General features: G+C 36.4%; 1 non-coding gene across 1 annotated transcript; it reads right to left on the reverse strand.

Annotated features, from left to right (window-relative positions):
- Nucleotides 1–1,355: 1,355 nt before the first annotated feature.
- LOC121205406 (small nucleolar RNA R71) lies at nucleotides 1,356–1,463 on the reverse strand. Its single transcript, XR_005900484.1, has one exon. It is a non-coding gene; the product is annotated as a small nucleolar RNA R71 (small nucleolar RNA).
- Nucleotides 1,464–12,423: the final 10,960 nt, after the last annotated feature.

Here is a 12,423-nt window from a genome sequence, read left to right on the forward strand (position 1 = left end):
AATCCCTAGACATAGACTACTGTGTAGCATGCCCATAAACTAATTTAATTCTAAAAAGGTTGGATTAGTTGGACCGAAATTGAATGATATTAGCAAATACTTGACAGATACTTGTAGTAGACTCTAGACATAGAGCAACGTTTACACATAAGGAAACAGTGTAGGGTGCCGTATTAAAGGCCTATAAACACGGGCACGGTAACTTAAGGTTTTTACTCTCGAAAGAAGTATACCACTTTAGAGATCTTCTGAGCAGTAGATTGATTACGATTTTTCCAAGACATTTCTGACAGTAAGGGTAAATTCTTAATAATTCCAACCTTCCATATCAACCTCTTATATCCCTTATCCCTTACCGTAGTATATTTATTATATCATTCTTAGTTATTTACTTGATCGTTTACATAATATTCCATAGTAATTCTTATAATTTCCATTACATTTCTGCTCTCGTTTTGCCATAACATTTCCAAGTATTCATTAATTCCACATATTGGATACATCATTATTCCTTTAATTGCCACTGTATACTTACCATAGCTTTACCATAGCATTAATTGTATTTTATTATAATAACTTTACCACTTTTGTGCCTTAATCCAATCCTCGTGGGAACGATACTCACTCATCACTTTATTACTTGATTCAACGTGTATACTTGCACAAATCGCATATCATTTCACACACGACAAGTTTTTGGCGCTGTTGTCGGGGATCGACAATTTTGTGTAATTTGGTTTGGTTATTTTACTTAATTCCATTAGTTTTATTTAAATTAGTTATATTTAGTTTCTACAGGTTTGCCATCAGTGTTTGAGAAGGGGCATTCCTACTAACAAAGAGTATCCTTTTGACCTAGAGATTGAGAGAACTTTACGAAGAAGGCGAAAAGAACTTATCTTAGAATGGGAATGATCTTGGTCTAAATGATAATTTGAATGGTTAGGACGCTAATCATCATGTTTGTAGGGTGATAGATGATCGGGATAAACCAAACCGAGAGCATGTTGTGCCAATTTTGGATGACCTAAATCCAGGGATAGTTAGACCACAAATATAGGCTTAACAGTTTGAGCTAAAACCTGTAATGTTTCAGATGTTACAAATAGTAGGACAGTTTAGTGGATTACCAACTGAAGATCCAAGACTGCATTTTAAGACTTTTCCTAGAATTCCGTGACTCATTCAAGCAACAGGGTGTTCCTGAAGATGCCTTGCGACTTAAACTATTTCCATATTTTTTAATAGATCGTGCAAGAGCATGACTGAATATTTTGCCGTTAGGAATAGTGGCATCATGAAATGATCTTTGCTAGATATTTTTGCTACAATATAATCCCCTAAATATGAATGCCAAGCTTAGAAATGACATCATATCTTTTCAGCAATTAGATGATGAAACATTATATGAAGCTTGAGAACAATTTAAAGACTTGTCTGATGCATTGATTTCAGCATTGGACTTAGATGGAGATGTTTTATAATGGGTTGAATGCAAATATTAGGATGGTAGTTGATGCCTCCACCAATGGTATTTTATTGGATAAATCTTATAATGAAGCATATGAGATTTTGGAAAAGATTGCCAACAATGGTTATTAATATCCTACAACGAGAGTTTGGATGGGTAAGAAACTAGTTGGTATCATGTAACTTGATGCAATCACTTCATTGACTGCTTAGTTATCATTTTTAACTAATATGATCAAAACAATGAAGAGTCCAACTACAGTTCAAGAATCGTGTGTTTATTTTGGTGAAGATCATGTGTTTGATGAATGCCCATCAAACTCAGCATCGGTATACTGAAATAATAATCCCTATTCTAACACTTACAACCCGGGGTGGAACCAACATCTGAATTTTAGTTGGAATAATCAAGGTGCAAGGAGTTCACATAATGTTGCAAGATAGAATATCCACAATGCACCGCCTGGTTATAATCATCCTATACTGAAGCAAAATGCTCAACAAGGTCAGGTATCATCTTCTAATTCTATTAAATCTTTGTTGAAGGAGTATATGATAAAAAATGATGCTGTGATTCAGAGTCAGGTTGCGTTTCTCCGAGCTCTTGAAAATCAAGTAGGGCAAATAGCGAATGCTCTAAATTCAAGGCCACAAAGAGCATTGCCAAGTGATACTGAAAATTAGAGAACCCAAGGGAAGGAGCAATGCAATGCCATCACTCTTAGAAGTGGGACTTAGTTGGATGAAGTTGTTCAAGATGACAAGTGATATGTGATATTCGTGACATGTTTTAAATTTTTATAATGAATCGTTCTTGAAACTAATTATTATCACGATGAAGGCAAGTGTTCCTATCGTACAGTAGTATAGCTTTAGCAAGACCGGATTGTCGAACCCAAAGGAACTAAAAGTACTAGTAATGATTGTCTTTTTATTATCTAGCCTAAGAATAATGGGGTTTGTTTTAACTAGCTAATTAACTAAACTAAGAATTCACAGAAAATAGAATTGGGGAATTACTTTTGGAAAGCTCGATTGATTGAGACAATACCTAAGGAAAATCCACCTAGACTTCACTTGTTATTTGACTCTGAATCGGACGATTTATTCATTTGACTTGATCCGTAGAAATTCCTAAGTTATATTATTATCTCTCTCGAGACTAAAAAAGTCTAACCCTAGGTTGAATAATTGAAATCTCTTTCTAATTAACTCCCTAGGGTTGCATTAACTCGATATATGGATCCTTTTCTTAGGTTTCACCCTAATCCGGCAAAATCTTGTCACTCTACCTCTAGGCGCGCAACCATCTCCGCTTAATTATGACAAATGTACTCTTAGATAAGGTCAATTCCTCCTCTAAATAAGAGCTTAACTTGAATCAATTCAAGAATTAAAAACAAGTCAAATATTTATCATACAATTCAGATAATAATAACAAAATCTGTCTTAGGTTTCATTCCCCTTAGGTATTTAGGGGTTTTAGTTTATAACTAAAAAGGTAAACATCTCAGAAGAATAATTAATACAAAACATAAAGAAAAACCCAAAACTCCTGAAGGGAAATTGAGGGGAGATATTCAGTCTTGATGATGAATCCGGCTTCTGAGATGGATCAATCTGCTTTCCTTGAACAGTTCCCTGCTTCCCTCTCTGTGTCTTTTTCCTCCTCCTCTAGGGTGTATTTATAGGCTTTAGAATGCCGAAGAACCCTCAAAATTGGCCTTTTTTGAATTGGACTCAATTTGGGCTCGACAGGGACACACCCGTGTGCGATTGCTTAAGGCCGTGGTCAAGCCTGTTAAATAGGCACGGGCGTGTGGTCCACCCGTGTGAGTCATGATTCGATTCTGCCAAATTGACACGACTGTGTGGTCTGCCCGTATGAGGAGGTCCAGGCCGTGCTGATTTCGTACGTTGGCCCATTTTCTCCATTTTTGGCCCATTTCTCGTTCGTTTCACTCTCCTATGCTCACCTAAGTATAAAACATGAAATTAAGGCATTAGGAGCATCGAATTCACCAATTTTAAGGAAAAATCATCCATAAAATATGCTAAGCATGTGATAGAAATATGTATAAATTACGGTTTATCAAATACCCTCACACTTAAGCATTTGCTTATCCTCAAGCAAAATCCTCAATTCATAATCAAAATAAATTCTTCTCAACTTATAATTTCTATTGATAATATCTCAAAATAATCCATAGGTAATCATACATTGAAAATTCAACTTAAAGAACATCAAAGTTTCAAACATTTCAAGTTGAGAATTTTATTATAAAAACATAGGTGTTCCTTACTGAAGATTCACTCAAATCACTCGAGGTGTTTAAGGACAATAAATGAAGGACTCAATAGTCAATAATGAAAAGTCATTACCATAGGCTTGCATGAAAATCAAATCTCCATCACTATAAATTGAGATGAAACATCAATCAAAAGGTCTTTAGAGGGTTGTAACATGGCTTTGGTTAAAGGGTGTGGTCATAAGCTGAAAGAAAGGGTTAGAATCGAGATTGAATTGAAAAATTGCCTAACTAGAAAAATGACTAGTCATCAATTGCATACAACAGAGCTTTTTCTCAGAATATGGAATTTAACTTCTTTAGCTTAAAAGATTACTACTACTAATATGTATACATGTATTTTTTTAAGAACACATAATTACAAAATAGAATAAAACATAGCTAAGCAATTATTTCAACTCAAATCTCGAAAAAAATAGGGATCAAACTAATTTAGGGGGTTTCAACAATAATGAGTTATGGGTTAATATCAAGGGTAAATCAGTGAATGGGTTGTTAGGCTCAAGGGGGTTCACTAAGGGTTAATTGTGAAGGTAAGCTTTTATGGAGTGAGTGGGTTAAACCTAAGTGCCTTTATCATTTTGACATATCAAATCAAATAGTGTGGTCTTGACATGCATAATCAAGCAAGTTCTAGAATAACAATTCAATACTGACGCACTCATAATGAAAGTGAGCATGAAAGAAATAATAGATGCTCTAAAGGCTCAAGATCTCACAAAAATTATGGCTTTTTTGATGTTTAAACTTGTGAATTCCAACTCAAGATAATACCTAAACTTAGGGAAACAACCTAAAAGTTTTTAATTCTTCAAAAATCAACTTATCATGGTTGATTCCTTAATGTCTTAAAGTTTAAACAATCAGTGCATAAATGCCTATGTTTTAATTCAAGATATATCAATAAAAGTCATAAATCAATCAAAATTTATCCTAAACATGATATGAGAACTTTTCAAGAGAACAAGGAAATCATTCAGGGATTTTTCTGATAGTGAAATGAATACCCCACACTTAATATGTACATTGCCCTCAATGTACAAAGATAGATATATAGAAAAGAATATAAATATAAGATAGGGAGAGAAGTGAAACTTCCTGAGTGATGAATGAATTTCCTTGAACTGGAGTTTTGGAGAATAATCGGCGTGAGGGTGGAGGAGGATACTCTAGCGGTGGTAGAGGTTCATTAGTCCATAAGTCCTGCACCAAAAGAATATTATATCTGGTGGTAGCTATGGTCGTGGTCGAGCAGGACATGGCAGTCGTGGAGAACCTTTCCCAGTGGAGTTTCAAGTTCCTGAGTAATAGTGAGCTTTGGAGCTCTTTATAACTGTGATAGAATCAGGAACTCTTTTAGGAAATATATAAGGAAGAGTAAGTACTCAATATGAATTAGCCGAAATTAAAAATTGTAAAATAATAATTATAAGTCCTAATAAAAATAAGGTGACAGAAAAATAAAAAGTAGTCTTAAAATAAAATAAAAGTAAAAACATAAAATAATAAATAAAAATTTTTAAACAACTTCATCGCTATATGGTTCACGAGGTGGGGGTGGCGATAAGATGTGGAGGTGCTGACAAATCTGTTGTAGAGTAGCATCAATGTTATCGAAGCGCTAAAAACACTGTTGCTCGAATCGGGTAAGGCGCTCAGAGATGTCAGCGTATGAAGCTGCCGCATGAACTGGACAAGAAGGAGGTGGTGGCTGAGACGGTGGGTCCTCGTGACGTGGAGGGACATCATCAGTAATGTCCTCGAGGGCCTCTTCCTCGGTGGATTGGGCGAGACGGTACTGAGGAGGGAAGATGCCACGTCGTTTCTTGATCATCCTCATACTTTGCATGCTCGAGATGCCTTGTGGGGACATCTGGCCCATGAGAGTGAGGGAGGATGATTGGGCTACTGTGTTGAGGAGCCCGAAGTACCGAGCCAACCGTGTCACATAGGGCCCAATGGAGATGACCCCCTTCCTATGCCGCTCCGTCTGATGTTGAATGGCTAGGGCAATGAAATAAGCAAGGTCTATGACGTGCCTGTACGACATACACCATAGAAAGTAGGCATCGTGAGTGTTGATGACGCCAGTTCACTCTTGCCTTCCTGTTAACGTGTGAGCCAAAATGGCGTGTAAGTACCTCAGAGATGGAGGGAGAGCCGATGCCTTGGAGCGGCTAGGATTGTAGGAGGCAGCGTCGGGGTGAGGGCGTTCCAACACCTTGAATGAGAGTGATGGATGTGGCGGTTGAGAGCATGGAGTTCATTCTCCTCCATAAACTCCTCAATGTAAAGGCCCAGTGCGGTTCTGAACTCTGGGACGTTCAATTGGTGGACTAGACCACCGAGGCGAAATTGGATTACTCTTGGCTCATCAAAGCGGGCCATCATGGTCTGAAGATGGAACGTTGAGTAAAGTTCCATCGTGAGTTCGAGATATGTCGGCTCGACAATCTCAAAGAAAAGCCCTCAAGAATCGGTGGTGAGGAAGGCCTGAATTGCATCTGTGAGTTAGACTTGTTCTAGCACGACCTAGTCTATACAGCGGCCCAGTTCCAAGGGTCGGGCCCGTAGAATCTGGAAAAGTTCTTATTGGGGCCCAATGGGAAATTGCAGGAAAGGGTGACAGATTTCCACGGTAGGACCCGAAGAAGATGGCGCTTCCTTCCTTTTCTTCGAAGCAGGGACGACGACTTTCTTTCCTCGTGAAGATGACATGGTGTACCTGTAATGGAAATTGAAGTAAAATGTGAATACTTTCCATGGGGCTTACATATTAACCTATACTATAATAGCCAAAGTAAATGTGCCAAATAACCCTATGAGAATAAGTAATGGAGATATCTAAAGAATGAATTTGTGTGGGGTTAATAGCAAGAAATCCATAGAAACAATAACCATGAATGAATGTAGCCTAATTTACTGACTAAAAAAATAAAAAAATTACCAAAACAAAACTTAAAAATATACATTTATCTACTATTCTAACTATGAATGAGCACATAAAATAGTTAAATAGAGCATAGAAATCATGAAAGAAGCAAAATAATTGAAGAAGATTGAGATAAAGAAGTAAACAAACGCAAGAGGGAGGAGCTTAGGCGTCAAAAATGTGGTTGAAGGAGGTCCAAGGGAGTGACAGGAGGCCGTGTAAATCTGCAGCGGCTAGGGTTAGGGATTTTGGGTGAGGGAGATGATGAATAGTGAAGGGTATTTATAGATTTTGGGACACACGGCCAGGGAACATGTCCGTGTTCCCCAATTTTTGCTCGTGTGATTCGAGAATTTTAAATTTGGGCGTGTCTGGCAATTTTCCCACGCCTGTATACCTTGGGCGTGTTGGTGCACACGATCGTGTCGTACGACCGTGTCTATCTTTGTTCGCTTCTCCCACGCCCGTGTATGAAGGTCCAAGCTCGTGTTGTTTTAGCAGGTTCGCCCACGGTTGCTTGGCATAGGCGTGTCGCACGCCCATGTTAATTTGATAGGTTTGGCCACGGTTTCCAGGCACGGGCATGTCGCACGCTGGTGTTGTTTTGGCAGGTTCGCCCACGGCTATGTCGCAGGGCCGTGGCAATTTATCATAGCCCATGTTGGGGAAATCTTTGCCCTATTTTCACACGGCCTAAGGCACGCCCGTGTGCTTGGCCGTGTCTGTGTGGTAAACCTGTATTCAAGAGCTTCGTTAGTAAGTTAGGTGTTAAACACTAAAATTTAAAGAAGTTAATACAGTTAGTGCTCGGGTTGCCTCCCTAGAAGTGCTTATTTATAGTCTAAGCTCGACTTATCTGTCCATTGAATGGTCATGGTGGTTCGAGGAGTTTATACTCCTCATTCCTGATATGAATTTCATCAAAATAAGGTTTTAGGCGGGTATTGTTTACCTTAAAAGTGCCAAACTGGGGATGACTTACCTCGACTGTACCGAATGGAAAAATGCTAAGTACCGTAAGAGGAATTTCTTTATTCGGTTTGGCAGTGACAATGTGAGGATCTGCGGCATCTAATAAAACTTTATCTCCAACCTTAAGTTGATTTGGAAAGGTATTGAGCTTGTTCTGGCGTAGTTTTGGTTTATCGTGTGTTCTCGGTTTATATGTCCACCATTCATCTAGCTCCTCGATTTGTAGCTGTAACATCCTGATTTTGGGCTTAGTCAGAACAGTGGTTTCGGGACCACAAATTCGATGAGGAAAATTTCATTTTTATTATATTTTTATGGTCTACGATTTCACAAAATGATTTCGTGAAAATTTCGTTCGAAAATTTCGACATTTGGGCACTTAATTTAGTAAAAAGGACTAAATTGTAAAAAGTGAAAAAGTTGAGTTCTACATGTTAGAGGTATCAAATTGTTATGAAATTTTAAATGGGAGGTCCTTAAATGATAATTAAACCATTTTATAACTTGTTGGACAAAAATGGCCTTGATTGGGTAAAATTTGAAAGAATAGTAAAAATGGCATTTTGGTCATTTAGGGGTAAAATGAATTAAAATACAAATTTTAAACTCCAATTGTGTCCCTTTCTTCTTGCTACAGCAGAATGTACCAAGAGCAACCATGGTTAGGGTTTGGCTAAGCTTTCAAGCTTAATAGTAAGTGATTCCAAGCTCCGTTTTAATGTTCTATGTATTTTTGAAATCCCGGTAACATGATCTGCTCATTTCTACCATTATTTTGAGCTAGGATTTATGTTTAAAAATTTACCCATGAATGATATGCATGTATTTTGATGTTTAATGATAGAATATGAAGCTTGAAATTGTGTTAAACAACTTTTGTTAAGCGATTTTACGTGAAAACGAGTAAAACGGTATAATCGATAAAAATACCTAATGTTCATAAGTACATGTTAGAGTGAGAATTTGATGTTTCCATAGAAGGGAAAAATGATCAGCATGTCATAAAACATAAGAAAATAGGAAGAAGTTTAATTTCTGAACCTTGAGGCAAAAGTGCAAATATGCAAAAGTTTAGGGGTCAAAATGTAAATTTGTAAAAAATATGATTTTTAGACCCATATGAATAGTGTGACTAATTATTAGGCTAAATGTGATATTATAGATCAAGGAAATCGAGATTTGGGCTTAAATCGGGAAAATACAAGGTTATGGACTAGAATGGTAAATTGCCATTTCTGGATCCGAGGTAAGTTTGTACGTAAATAATTTATTGATGACTTGGACTTAAAACTCACATCCAATACCAGCCAATTCAAGCATTCAAATTAAGCAAATTCCATCATTCAACAAGGCATATCATTACATGCGTACATGTTTATAATCTTACCTTGGTATATTTCATATGATAGGCATAATTTGAACAACCATTTAGCATGTATATAGCTACCATAGTATGACATTACAAGAATGTCAAAAACAACTATTACTAGCCATTTCAATGGCTAGATTACAAACCACATATTTAAGCCATCTATGGCCAAGTTAGCCTATACATGCCATTATACCAAAATGATTTTACTATATATACCCAAAATAGCTAGTGGATAGTGTGATGATGCTCTAATGATCTCCAAACTTCGCGAGCTTTCGAGCACTATAAAACAGGGGAAAAATAAAATGGAGTAAACATTACATGCTTAGTAAGTTCGTATAACGGGAACTAAACTTACCAATCCCGTTTATTAAACCTAAGCATACAATATCATGGTTCCATCCATTTGGCACAATTGTCTAAACACATACATACAATCAAACATGTTAGTCACAAAATCTTCATGTCAATCAAGTAACATAGATGAGCTCATCACGAAATATTCTTTCAAGACATTTTCATTTCATATCATAATTCCCTCATCATGCCAAGAGTTTTGCCCGTTGAATCATTGAAATTTTGATGGATACTCAAGCAGTACACTCAAAGTGTGCGATTCAATAACCTGTTAATTCTTATTCAAGAGTACTCCTTTAGAGCATTTAATAAAGAACACACTCTTGAGCCACATATCGTATTACAGGATTACCAGTCCAGGCTAAATCCTTTATGTAACGTATGCTCAGTAGAGCTCAATTAGGATTACCAGTCCAAGCTAAACCCTAATTGTAACGTATGCTCGAGAGGGATTATATCAAGATTACCCGTCTGGGCTAAATCCTTTCCATGACGAGGCCAATATGATTACTGTCTGAGCTAAACCCCGTCAGCAACAAATGCAGGACCTCATTCATTTCGGGAAAACACAAATTTTCATCGGAATTCAATATTCAAACGAGACTTTACGATCTTTTCGCTGATTCAAACATGTAATCAATTCTTCATCGTAGAAATCAAACAATTCACATCAATATAAGTCACATTCCATACCAACAAAACATTCAATTTAACATATTTACATGCTCGATTAAGTTACACGAACTTACCTCGACACTTGTTCGCGTAAATAATTTACTAATCCGAAACCTTTTCTTTTCCTCGATCTAACCTCGAATTTGTGTTGTCCAGATCTATCTAAATAACTTTCATCATCAATTTCACACATTTCACATTCATTTGGACTCAATTTACATTCTAGGCAAAAATACCATTTCCCCCCAACTTTTCCATAAATTCTAATTTCGTCTCTAGGCTCGGAAAATGAAATTTATGCAATTTACTCCCTAATTCAAGCCTAACTGAAATTTCAATATAGAATTTACAGCACACAATTTCTATATATTTTAGAATTTTTCATCAATTTTCACAACTTTACATTTTAGTCCCTAAATCATATTTTCATCAAAAATCACTTTGTAAAAGTTGTTTATCTATCAATAACGTTTCATTTTCTACTATAAATTTTTAATTTTCAGCATATACATCCATGACCCAAATATCATACTTTGATAACTTTTCAAATTGACCTCTCAAATAGATAGATTAAGTTATCCTAGTCTCAAAAATATCAAAATTACTAAAAACGGGATAAGGAAACTTACCCAATTAAGCCATAAAAGTTCCTAGGGTTTCCATAGAATTTTGGGGGAGAAGATGAGAAAATAAGATGATAATTCTTTTATCATCTTTTTAATTAATTAAATTATTTCAAATTCCAATTTAGTCCTTGCCCTTTTTCTAAATTTCCATGGATGAGTCACCAAAATATCTAATTACTTTTCTTTAATGGTCGAATTACCATATAAGGACCTCTAATTTTGAATTCCATAACTATTTAATCCTTATAGCTACTAGAATTCAACTTTTGCATTTTATGCGATTTAGTCCTCATAATTAAACACATAATCAATTAAATTTTCTTATCAAAATTTTCCCATGACATTTCTAACATATTACGGACCATATAATAAAATAAAAATAAATTTTATTTTCGGATTGGATTTGTGGTCCCAAAACCACTGTTCCGATTTCACTGAAAAATGGGCTGTTACAGGCATTATGTGATTTAGGAGCAAGTATAAATCTAATACCTATGTCTATTTTCAAGAAGCTGGGAATCGGGTAAGTAGGACCTATTATGGTTACATTGCAACTGGCCGATTGATCCTATGCCAATTCGAAAGGTAAAATTAAAGATGTGCTGGTAAGGGTAGATAAATTTATCTTTCTTGCAGATTTCCTTATTTTAGAATGTGAAGCTAACCATGATGTTCCAATTATTTTTGGAAGACCTTTTCTTGCTATAGGTAGAACTTTAATCGAGGTATAGGAAGGTGAACTGACCATGAGGATGAATGACCAATAGGTTACGTTCAATGTATTTAATGTGCTGAAAGGTGTTAATAAGAATGAAGAATGTCATGCTATTGACTTGATAGAAATAGTAGTAGAGGAAGAGGTCACGAGATTTTGCCACAACACTCTGATAGTGATGAAGAATCATTTGAGCAGAGACCCTTGTGCACTTTGCTGGAGCAAAATAGACATTTCAATTTTGATGAACAATGCTTGGTGGCTCATGTATATCCACATGGAGATGTCGATGTCAAGGACATGGAAACGGGGGACACATTTAAAGTTAATGGACAACGCTTGAAGCACTACTGGGGTTCTCATGTAAAGCGAGAAAATCAGTCTATTGATGTTTAACTTCAACATCTTGAAAATTCTTTTTATTTTTATTTCATTTTATCCATTTAACTTTCTTTTAGTTATTTCATTTCCTTTTTTCAATAAACTGCTGGAGGGGAAGGGTCGGTGATATATAGCCCGTTGAGACGAATCTTACTAATGAAGAGAATGCAGCAAAAGCACTGAAGGAAGAACCAGAGAAAATAGAGTTTGTCAGCATTGGGACTGACTGTGAAGACAAAGAGGAAGCATATCCCTTAGTTTACTGAACATGATCCCTAAAATTAGGATGACTGACAGTTGTTCCACCTCCTTCTACTAAACCGATGATTGAACAGGATCGTGAGATCGATTGAATTATTGATGAACTCACCAAATTTGATAATGAAGAGGAGGATGTACCACTCAATTTACTTAAAAGGCCGATGCGTTATAAGATAAGTGCACAAAACACCACTCACCGCAATTAAAGTACCACCATTCAGTTCCAAGCTTTGGAAGTTTTTCTTCCTTTATTAGATCTCATTATGTTCATATATATGTTATTACATTCTTGGTTCATGTAACACCCCTTACCCATGTCCGATGCTAGAATAGGGTACGAGGCATTACCAGAC

Source organism: Gossypium hirsutum, chromosome A08 (assembly GCF_007990345.1).
Source record: "Gossypium hirsutum isolate 1008001.06 chromosome A08, Gossypium_hirsutum_v2.1, whole genome shotgun sequence".
Taxonomy (NCBI): Eukaryota; Viridiplantae; Streptophyta; class Magnoliopsida; order Malvales; family Malvaceae; genus Gossypium; species Gossypium hirsutum.